At 34.3% G+C, this 12,654-nt stretch overlaps 1 protein-coding gene across 2 annotated transcripts in view; it reads left to right on the top strand.

Annotated features, from left to right (window-relative positions):
• Positions 1–12,654, top strand: part of LOC137239547 (uncharacterized) — an 81,944-nt gene that overhangs the window by 59,451 nt on the left and 9,839 nt on the right. The window contains exon 1 of one of the 2 annotated variants that reach the window (XM_067764975.1): positions 7,491–7,567. The exons of the other annotated variant lie outside the window; for it this stretch is intronic. The gene's annotated coding sequence lies outside the window, so the exon portion shown is untranslated. Of the gene's footprint in view, positions 1–7,490; positions 7,568–12,654 lie in introns of those variants that run through there. 2 annotated transcript variants of the gene reach the window in all.

Genomic DNA, 12,654 nt, shown 5'->3' with positions numbered 1-12,654 from the left:
AGTATCGGAAAAAAATTTGATTGATTTTTAACACGATAACTAGAATAAATTTTCAGGTATCTTGATGAAATTTGGTACGAAGGTTCCTGGGCACTCACCTCGAAAAACCGAAAAATTGCGATAATTCATTAACCAAAGCGGATAAAGCGATGAAAGTTGGTAGGTGGGTTGATCTTATGACGCAGAACAGAAAATTAGGAAAATTTTGGAAAATGGGCGTGGCACCGTCTACTTTTAAATTCAACTCCAGTCAAACAAAATACAAAAATAAAATTTCAAAATGGGCGTGGCTCCGCCTTTTTTCATTTAATTTGTCTAGAATACTTTTAGTGCCATAAGTCGAACAAAAATTTACCAATCCTTGTAAAATGTTGGTAGGGTCATAGATTCTATGACGATAATTGTTTTCTGTGAAAATGGGCGAAATCAGATGAAGCCCAGTTTTTATACACAGTCGACCGTCTGTCCTTCCGCTCGGCCGTTATCACGATAACTTGAGCAAAATTAGATATGTCTTTACTAAACTTAGTTCACGTACTTATCTGAACTCACTTTATCTGGGTATAAAAAATGGCCGAAATCCGATATCGAAAATTACGAAAAATGAAAAAAATTCCATAATTCTAAACCAAAAACGAAAAAAGGGATGAGACGTGGTAATTCGATTGGTTTATTGGCGCAAAATATAACTTTAGAAAAAACTTTGTAAAATGGGTGTGACACCTTCGATATTAAGTAGAAGAAAATAAAAAAGTTCTGCAGGGCTAAATCAAAAGCCCTTCGAATTTTGGCAGGAATACTGCTCGTGGTATTACATATATAAATAAATTAGCGGTAACCCACAAATGATGTTCTGGGTCACCCTGGTACACAGTTTGATCGATATATCGAAAACGCCTTCACATATACAACTAAGAGTCACCCCTGGTCCACCTTTATGGCAATATCTCGAAAAGGCGTCCACCTATAGAACTAAGGCCCACTCCCTTTTAAAATACTCATTACCACCTTTCATTTGATACCTATATAGTACCAACACATTATAGAGTCACCCCTGGTCCACTTTTATGGCGATATCCCGAAATGGCGTCCACTTATAGAACTATGGCCCACTGCCTTTTAAAATACTCTTTAATACCTTCCATTTGATACCCATGTCATACAAACACATTCAAGGGTTACCCTAGGTTCATTTTCATACATGGTGATTTTCCCTTATTTTGTCTCCAAAGCTTACAGCTGAATATGTAATGTTCGGTGACACCCGAACTTAGCCTTCCTTACTTGTTTGAACTACCCTTGGCCTAAAAACATTTAGGTAACTTACGGCAGCGAACACAAAAATGGCGGTGACAATTTTTGATCAAACTTAGTCAATTTAACAGCTTGTTTTGTTAATTTCGCTAATTTGAAAATAAAAACTCCTATAAATTTTGTAATTGAAATCAATTCCAAATACGTTTACGAAGAAATTCAAAAAACTTGAGAAAATATTACGAAAATTATGAATTTTTTATTTATAGTTTTCTGAATTTTGGATAAGTACGCAGATTTGTAGCCCAATCTTTTTTTCTTTAATTTAGTTTTTTAATTACAAGGCACATTGTACCTTCACGGAAATTATGGCCGGCTTCCTTTCCAATTTGCGACGTGCTACATTTTAACTTGTCCTACAAATCGTCGGGACGGGAACTATATATTTTATGCCGATTCCGAACGTCATCTGAAACAGTTTAATTTTCGCTGAGAAGATTTTCATACCAGAAATACACTGAATTTGCACTGAGAAAATGGAAGAAACGTTTTCTAAAGATTTCGATGCTGCTTTTCCCGTGCCTTGAACCCAGAACCTTCGGTGTGGGGGCATTTAGATAAAACATTGGGAATTTTCGGCAAAAACTCGATAACGCAAGGAAAACATTACGATAACAAATCGATTAGTTTTTTATAACACGTCGATAACTTTTCAATAAATAATTTATAATTTATAAATCGATACCATTTTTATAACTTTTCTATAAAATATCGATAAAAAATATAAAACCTTGTTACCGTTGGATGGAAAGCTTGAAGCAATTTAAAAAAATCGATATCTCGATAACACACTAATAAAAACCGATAACTCTTCTATAAGAAATGGACAACCCGCCCATATTTCCTTTACTTTGCTTTCCTTTCCTTGCATTTCCTTTCTTGCCTTTCCTTGATTGGCTGGCTGATTTCGCTCATATAAGCTCTACCACGTCAACTATTTTCACATTGCGCTACAGTTACACTTACGCTTATATTCTGAATTGCTCCATACAACATACGAGCTTCACACACTCCACTTAAGCTTACATTTTTTATTTCCCCTACAGCATACCAACACCAACTGAAAACAAGTAAAGGTGTCTAAGTTCGGGTGTAACCGAACATTATATACTCAGCGTGAACTTTAATTGTACATTTCATTTCAGATAAATTACTTTTCTACATAAAACGTGGCACCGCCCGTTTAAAAAAAAATGTCTCCCATTTCCTCTTACAATAAAACTTGTTATTCTAACCTACGACCATTTTAAACTTGTTTTATATCTAAGTTGTCGTGGTCTTTAACCGATCCCGTCCATTTGTTCTAGAAATATTTTCTGTTATAAGGAAAATACGTGTACACAATTTCATTACGATATGTTAATTTTTCTTCGAGTTATGGCTCCCGAAACATAGAAAATTGCTTATTCGTAAAAGGGGCGGTGCCACGCCCATTTTTTAAATTTGAAGTTTTTCCTATTTATTGTTATAAATCCACTTGGGAAATGAAATACCACTAATATAAAGCCCTATTTTGCAAAGATATAGCTTATTTTATTCGTCCACAACCCTTTTAAAAATCTTTTATATAAAAGTAGGCGTGCTGCTTAACCGATTTCGTTAATTGTTTTTCAAAGCATTCCTTATAGTAAAGGCAACCTCTCTGCCGAATTTTGTTACGATAGGTTTAACGATTTTTATTTATGATTAATAATATTTGCAAAATTGATTTTATCACAAGTGGGCGGTGCCACGCCCATTTTAAAAAAAATTTCCAAATTTTTATCAAGAGTCTCAATATCAGTCCACATGTCAAATTTCAACATTCTAGGTGTATTATTTACTAAATTATCAGGTTTTTTGTGCGATTTCGCTCATTTTCAATACCAATCTGTTCTGGGTACCCAATTTGGTGAAGATATCAAAATATTTACTCAAGTTATCGTGCTAACGAACGGAGGGACATGGCTCAATCAAATTTTTTTTCGATACTGATAATTTTGATATATGAAAGTCTATATCTATCTCGATTCCTTTACACCTTTACTACCAACCGTTATCCAATCAAAGATCAAAAATCACAATGTTCAGGAAAGGCAAAAAACTGATTGGCGTCCCCATATGCATCAATTTAATTTTTAGTTTGTACCTACCCGTCTCTTAGTCATTATAAATAAAAAAGGACGTGTGTCACTCGGGGACTGCCGCGGTAAAGCTATTGCATATTATCAACTTATGCAATTATAATATTTATGCAACATTTTGTTTTCTTTGATATTAATTCAAGTTTAACTTTACCTTTAGCTTTAACTTTAACTTTAACTTTAACTTTAACTTTAACTTTACCTTTAGCTTTACCTTTAACTTTAACTTTAACTTTACCTTTACCTTTACCTTTAACTTTAACTCTAACTCTAACTTTAACTTTAACTTTAACTTTACCTTTACCTTTAACTTTAACTATAACTTTAACTTTACCTTTAACTTTACCTTTACCTTTACCTTTACCTTTACCTTTACTTTTACCTTTACCTTTACCTTTACCTTTACCTTTAACTTTAACTTTAACTTTAACTTTAATTTAACTTTAACTTTAACTTTACCTTTACCTTTACCTTTAACTTTAACTTTAACTTTAACTTTAACTTTAACTTTAACTTTAAATTTAACTTTAACTTTAACTTTAACTATAACTTTAAATTTAACTTTAACTTTAACTTCAATTTTAACTTCAACTTTAACTTTAACTTTGACTTTAACTTTAACTTTGACTTTGACTTTGACTTTGACTTTGACTTTGACTTCAACTTTAACTTTGACTTTGACTTTGACTTTGACTTTGACTTTAACTTTAACTTTAACTTTAACTTTAACTTTACCTTTACCTTTACCTTTACCTTTACCTTTAACTTTAACTTTAACTTTAACTTCAACTTCAACTTCAACTTTAACTTTATGATAGAGATCCAATTTTATGTATTTGGCCTGTTGCTAACACCGAACCTTTTTCGAACCTTTTCGAACCTTTTTTGACAAACATCCGTTACGGTTTTTTTTTTTGATTTAGTCGCCAAGCCCGCGATAACCTCCGAAGTGATTTTAGGCCGAGCTTGTGTCGTGCTCTTTTTAATTTTTTCTACATGTTTTAAGCCGGCTCCGAACGGCATCAGATAAACTTTCATTGAGCAGCATTTCGTGGCAGAAATGCACTTGGAGTGTTTGCAAAATCACTGTCCAGAGGCTACCCGTAGAAAAACTTTTTTCCTATTGAAAAAACTCTTTTCTAAATTTGTGGCTCTGACCGGGAGTTGAACCCATGCTCTTCGGTGTGGTAGGCGGGGCACGCTACCACCATACCACGGCGTATACAAAGTATACAGAGCAATAAGTAGTGAATTGCGGAATCTGTTAATATGCATAACTTCAAAATTTCAGATTTCTGACTTAGCTCCCTACATCGCGGTATGTACAGGTCCATACCTCTTGTGCTGTATTGAGACACTGCAAATATTTGTGTATTGTGGCGCATTCTTCTGGGAATACAGGTGTAAATGCGATTAGAAAATAAATAATAAAGAATTTCCTTTAAAAAGTATAGAACCATACGAAAAAAGTGCACAATAAAAATAAGTAAAAAAAAATTTAACCACATAGGCAGTAACAACGAAAATAACAAAGCAATAGTGACAGCAACAACAGGGCAACATAAATATTGACACTGACAACAGAGCATGTAACCAAACATAATATAATAAAAAAAAGTTAAAACACAGAAACAAAACAAACATTAACAAATGAAAAAAACGCAACTTACTAAACGTATGTTTAAAGTGGGGCAGCACATTTTGACATTTCTTCGTCACAAGGGAAAAACTTCCGTAAAAATCTTTGATGAAACAATGAGCAACTAAAAAATTACGTAGGTAAACATTACAGCATGCAACGTAACAATGAGGTAACATATAATATGTCTTGTATATGATAGTAGAGCAGAATTACGTTAGGAACAGCAAAAATGTCTGCTATGAAGGGAAAAAAAAACACTCTTCGCGATGCAATGAGCGATTGGTATGCACTGGTCTACTACTCATGTGCATAGTATGAAATGTGGGAAAGAAGTATGTGGGAAAGAAGTCGGGAACGAAGTGTGATTATTGCATAAAAATATATGCACATATCTACATGAGTATTAATGTACATTTAGTCAAGATATATGTAGCTGACACGAGGATCGATCGATATACACGATGGCTGGAGAGTGTAAGACAAAGGAAAAGTCTTTTAGCCCCTTAGGTTGTGTTAGGTTGAACTGGGCGATCCGCGAGCTTAGATTGAATGAGTCCATAGTGTAAACAGAAGTTTTTTAGCGACCAAAGTAAAAACTTCTGTCAGAAACCAGCCCCATTTATAAAATAAAACCATTCTCTTGCTAAATACTAGAATATTTTTAGGACCTATGCCACTTGCTGATTCTAGATCTGACAGCTGTGTCACTTCTTATAGTTGCAATCTTAGCCTGGCAAGAGCAGGGCAGGAGCATGTAACGTGCCCGATCATTTCCTCCTCCAACCCGCACCTCCTACATCTGCTATCACTGACTATAAATAATTTGAAACACCAGAAGGCAGGAGCTAGTCAGAATACCCGTCGTGAGCCTACAGTCCGTTCTTTTTAATGCTAAGTGTAACTTTGTTAGTCTAAGATTGTAAGACCTACACATGATCTTTGACACTTTACAGTCCCGTGCTTTTATCCACGGATTTCCCGCTTGGTCGATCGTCAGCAACTCTCGCCTACTCTTAATCTCATCAAATCTGATTGGGAAGTCTACGGAACAAGCTTTGATGGATGCGCCCTTTTTAGCTATTTACATATGCGCTGGAACCTAATATTGATGTATGCTTCTCTCTGTCCCAATTTTTTTCAGAGATTGCTGACACTCTAACACACTTTTAGATGCTGTGCTATGTGAGATTATCGCCTTAAGTGCTGCTTGTCTGTCAATATAAAAGTTGACGTGGCTTCAGTTTAAGCTATTTTCTTCCAATGCTTCAAATGCTTTGGTTACGGCTACTACTTCCGCCTGAAAAATGCTGCAGTGAGCTGTGATCTGATACCACAAAATACCACAGACATTACTCCTTCCACTATTCCGGCACCCTTGCGCTAACCTCTATTGTGGCTCTAAGATTTTCTGGGAGCGCAGATACGGGATGAGTTAGTCTGTTCGTCCTGTAATTGATAACGCTATACTATTATGGTCGTATGGTCTGCGCTCACGGTGCACCGTAGCAGCCTTGTTTCATACATCGAACATTTTTTGGTACATTTTGGATATGTTAAATTCGGCCGAGGTGGCTGACCGAGGGCACACATAGGCCAGTAATAATTAGGCCCCTTGTAAAAGCACTAAAATACACCATTAATTTTCGTCCTCTAACTATTCTGAGAATCTGATAAAGGCTACCATTTCCTTGATGTCATACTCACAGATCTTGCACGGTTTATCTAGAAAGCGAACTCCAAGGAAGCACTGTTTCGTGCCACTATGCACCGGGTAGTTGCAGATGAGATGAACCATCGTTTCTTCTTCATCATCCTGCTCACAACTCCTCCAGCGCCGATGATAAGACACTGCTAGCCTTTCTGGATGCCTACCTATTAGGCAGTGCTCAGTTAGTTATTAAGGATCAAATTTTAGCAGGTTTGCTTTGTTGTCCGACACCGCGGTATTAGTAGCCATCTTTCGTCGGCTTGACAGTAGATGTGCTCTTTTAGCATTAGCTCGCATGTAACAAAGGCCTGGCCGTACTCTGCCTAGCTAATTCGTTTGCAATGCAGTTTCTTTCGATGTGCCTGTGTACCGGGACCCATGTGATGTGTACAATCTCTTGAAGGGATCAACGATCGATAACTCGTCAGCCATTCATGGTGATTTATTCTATCTTGGCTATGCAATTTACTGCGATCTTTGAATCACTTTGACAAAATTTTTTTCCTATATGCAAGTCAAAATTGCAAGCGCGCATTTATTGCTCAACCCTCGTAAGTATATACTTATGTACATACGCCCATAGAAAGATGAGCTTGTGTGATTGGTAGAAGAATTGATGGCCCTTTGAGTGATAAATCTGACGTCTGACAGGCAGACAGCAAACAGTTCATTGAACTAAAGCAACAAATAGCGAAAGCGTGTAAACATATGAAGTGTGGATAAAAGTGATTTTGGGTGTGACTTAAAAAGTTCTAAGCCGTCTGAGTGTGGTGTAATAATGTAAGAGTGTTTTTAGATGCGAATAATTGTGTGCAAATTGCTGTTAAGAACATAAGAGAGCATAAATAGTGCAGAAAAGTAGTAAGAAAGAAATATGATAGGGATGTAGACGATGTGCTTTACCACAAAATTGTAATAGGCAAAAGCAACCACTTTCATTGATTTCAATGTCTGTGGTTTGTCAAAAAGGAAAAAAGGATGTATAGACATTAATCTTCTGACAGCTGATAATTCAATGTTTAGAATGAATAAATGATTATAGCCATTACAGAGTAGCATCGCTCGCCAACCGGACAAAAAGATGTGAATGATTCACATATGTGATGTTAGTCAACTATACATCTCACATGGCCGTATTTCACATTGATTTAGCAGCCAGTAGATCTCTACCCTGATATGGGCACAAACGAACAAAGATCATGCTCGTTTTGTTGTTTGTATACTACTGAACTTTTCTAAAATTTGTGTCACTCACCGCCTTCCTCTCACTCGTTCCGCTCATTCTCACTGTCTGACACATTTGGATGAACTGAAAGGGAGAAATATAAAATCACTGTTAACCGGATCTCTGTCCTATGCATCTTGGAGTCTGTCGAGGAAATATTTTTGAATCTCCGAAGCTGCATTCCCCTAAAACTACGCATAGTGTTTATGCATATACAAAAACATTCGTATTCTGCGCTCGTGAGGTCAAGGCTTCTGCCACTAGGATTGATAAAGTTGCTCCTTTCTCATTGCAGAAATTTTCCGCTTGGTCGTAAAGAATTTTAGTAACACTACGAACACATTAATTTTATATGAGGTACCAGCTATTTTAACCTTGGCTTACATTCCTATACGACATGAGAACACAAATATACTATAATACTGCTATTTCAAAGACAGTGATTCTATTACCCGAGCATGCCGAAATCACGATAGAGGACTGTGAATTTGGCAACAGCTCTCAATACCAGCTCGGGTTAAGCAACAAAAACAGCAGGCTCCCGCTATTCTACAGGGATAAGATGATATCTCCGCTGCAAATTTGAAAACTCCCTATCTCAGATTATCTTTTGAAAATGCATCCAACAGCCTTATAATGTCTCTGATTATAAAAGCTTCAAACTAGGTGGTCCTAAGCGATTTTTCCCTGTTTCACGATAACTGACGCCTATTTAGTACACCAAGGAAGGTCAAGTCTTCTTACACGTGCTTTTTCCAACTCAGTGAAGGTCTCTCCCTCGCTTTGCTTTTAAATTGCGGTATAGATCAAAATACTTTCTATAATGTATATGCTCATTTATCTCACCTCCACTAGTTCCTCGTCGCAGCAAGGTAGTCAGCGATGATCACATGGAAAGGTCTACTTCTACCCATCTTAATTTTTGAAGTGATATGGTAACTTCCCTAAATACCTCCAAAGTATAGGTAGGTTAAAACCCCGAATTGCCTGTACTGGGGTTATGAAGACAACGTAAGCCACACCTTCTCCAAATTTCAACACTACAAGGAGAGTAGAATAGACACTTGGTGGTCTATCCGCTGATAATTATTAGTGTCCGCTCAGAAGATATCTCAAGCATATACTTCCCAGTAAAAAAATATGGTTCGATATGGTTCGGTTTGGCGATGCCTTTCCAGTTGGAGACAGAACATTTTGATACCTTAATGGCATATCTGTACGAAAACAAAAAACAAGTGATCAATGGAAACATGGAGTCTTCCCCCCTTAGGGAAATTACCTTTAATTTAAAAATATGTGCGTACAGTGGAGAAATGTCGAGCTCGTATATGGTACCGGATATTTACCGCCTGCCGCCTGTTGCTCCAAAAAATACCTTGATAACCCAAATTTATTGGAATTTATATGAAGACTTCTTTGGATTTGCAAACTGCCGATCCATCCATCCAATTTCACACTTTCAGGCGTTTAAACGCACAAAGACCAGGGACTCTCTAATCCTTTCTCTTCATACTTCACTATTTATTCCACCATTTTGTTGTAGTTTTGTATTTTGTGTTGTTGGTTATTTGGCAGTAAACAAGCGCATTTTTACAAGCATTTGTGGCATTTTGCTAACAATCAAAACACTTTAATTGAGTTAAGCTATGAAGCTGTGCGCAGTACAGGCTCACTCATCAGTATGTTAAATGCACACACACATAAACACTCTCATACTCATTCATACACATATGTGAATACTTAACTTTAGCCTTGAGTATTCAACACAACACCAACATCAAAGGAAGCTTTTAATGGCACAACTGTGTTGGTGATATTTAAGCTACAGCAGCAGCTATCATAATTCAGTGGAATTTGCATTATAATCATAGAAGGAGTACTTATCGGTGTGTATGTGTATCTATTTGTTAATTTTATATGTATACGCTCTTGAAGGTTCTCTAAAGTGTTGCTAAGTAAAACAAAGTATTAAATTCCATTAAACGCAGGAAATTGTTGCATTTTCTAACTCCGTTGCTATTAGGTTTTCATATGTATGTATATACAGCAGCGAACAGAGAATTAGCAGTGGGTTGTTTTTAAGTTTTTGTCAATTAAATTATTTTTTTTTTTATTTTCGATATTTTACGAATTAAAAAAATAAATGAAACAAAATATAATAAAATTAAAACAAATCTTATAAAATAAAATAAAATTAAATAAAATCGAATAAAAAAAAATAATTCAAAATAACAAAAATTAATAACATGAAATAAAAGAAAACAAACTGAAATAAGCTAAACTGTAAAATAAAACTAAAAAAGTTAAAACAAAAACAATTTAATTAATTAAAATCAAAATAATTTAAAATAAAATTAAGTTAAATTAAAAATGAAATAAAATAAAATTAATAAAATAAAATAAACCAAATGAAACAAAATAAATTAAAAATAATATATCCAAAATAAAATAAAATAAGATTAAATAAAATTACATGAAACAAAATAAACAAAAAATAGAATAAAAAAAATTTAATAAAATAAAACAAACTAAAATAAAGTAACTGTAAGATGAAAAGGAAATAAGGCAAAACAGCAAAAAAAAAAAATAAAATAAAGTAAAATAAAATAATTTAAAATAAAATTAAATTAAATTAAAAAAAATAAAATAAATAAAGAAAACAGGCAAAACTTATAGCCCAACTTGCCCAAGTAAATGGTAAAGCCTTAATAGATTTTCTCCTCCCCAGAAAATTTTCAACATTTATAGTGCATGCAAAGAACATAAATCGCTACCCCGTGTTTTAACTAATTTTCACAAACGCGCTATCAATGATAATAAACACTCATTAGCAATTATTTCCTTCATTTCAATTTCCTTCGCTAAATATTTGTGAAGTTACGAAAATAAATTGTCACGATCAGCTGGTTTAGCAGAGTTGCACTGCCACACTGCCATTTTATGCAGGGTAAAAGTGAAACGCTTTTGCGTTGCCAGCAGGCACCAATTTTCACAATAGAACGAAATACCCTGTAAACGCGATACCTGATTTTTAGAATAGAACAAAATATATTTACAACCATGGCGCGGCGTACAAAAAGCGTAACACTTTTGCCAGAAAAGAAAACACTATTATAGACCAATTGCAAAGCGAGCAGAGGGGCATTCATATGGCTGAGTGGTTAAAGGCATCTGCCTTTACACTAGTATGAATATTGGAGATTCGAGTTCAATACTCAGCTCCCGAAAAGCTAGCTTCTGAAGAAGTTAAATTCAGAAACATGTCTAAGTAACCACTGCCTTTGTAAACTTTGCAATTTTTCTCCAATATATCAATAACAAAACAATTGCATAATGCAATATGAGCAAGTATCGCTAATTAAATACAGATAAAATAAAATAAAATAAAATAAATTTAAAAAAATAAAAGAAAATAAAATAAAATGAAATAGTTATCTGTATTTAATTAGCGAGACATGCTCAAATTGCTTTATACAATTGTTTTTGTAAACTTTTGTAGCTTTTCTTTAAAATAAAATAAAAAATTAAATTACATAAAATAAAACAAAACAAAATGAAATAAAATAAAGCAAAATACAAAATAAAATAAAACTAAATCATTAACTCCACAAATGACTGTTCGTTTTTGATGTCTAATGTAAATTTGTGGTTGCAAATGTAGTGTCGAGCAATTGGAGTTAATGTAACTCGCACTTCAACCAAATTGGTCAAAAAGCCTAATTTTGATTTAACTATAAAAGTAATTTGACCGAAAAACATTAAAATTTAATTAAATTAATTTTAACTTAAACTATAAATTATTTAATTAAATTAAATCAAATTAAATTAAATTAAATTAAATATGTTATCGATTTGCTATCAAAAAGTTATCGATTAGATCGATTATCGATGTGTTATCAAAAGGATATCAATTTCTTTTCGGAAATTTACAGATTTGTTATAGCAGAGCTACCAATTTTTCAAGTAACTCCAACTGAAATGTTCAAAAATTTCGTCAAGTTTTCTGCAATTTTTTTCTAAAACGTTTTTGAGATTGTTTTCAAAGTTTCAGCTACAAAATTCACAGCAGTTTTTTCTTGAATTATCGAAAAAGAACTTAATTGACGAAATTTGGCAACAATTACCGCTGCAGTTTTTCTATTCGTTGCTGTATGTAAACATACATACTTAGACACACATACACTCATAAATATTTTATGTATAACGATCTCAAATATATGCTGGTGCAAATGTAAGTATTTGCCTCGCAATTATATTTAGTACGTATTCGTGTGTGTGTGTGTGTGTGTGTGCGTTTAGCGAAAGAGTGATTTGTTTTAATAGCACCACCGTTAACGACTGATGATTTTAATGTTATAGTTGGAAGCAATTGCTTCTGTTCTTCGGTATATACATATGTACTCCTCAATATTGTTTTAACAACAAAATGAATACGTTTACTTAACATGCAAACGATTTTGTACCGCAGCCGTTGTTCTTTTAAATATTTGCAGGCCTAGTGAAAGGGTGTCTCAAAATAGATACATATTAATTTTGACTGGTAGATGTGCGTAAGGAAGTTTTATTGCTGGTTTGAGGTTTTTGAAAAGGTTTGAACTTAGTCTTAAGAAGAAAGCCCAGCTGAAAGCGTTCATTTTTGCTA

The sequence above is a fragment of the Eurosta solidaginis genome, chromosome 2 (assembly GCF_040869045.1).
Source record: "Eurosta solidaginis isolate ZX-2024a chromosome 2, ASM4086904v1, whole genome shotgun sequence".
Classification (NCBI taxonomy): Eukaryota; Metazoa; Arthropoda; class Insecta; order Diptera; family Tephritidae; genus Eurosta; species Eurosta solidaginis.
This window is presented reverse-complemented; position numbering and strand designations above follow the sequence as displayed.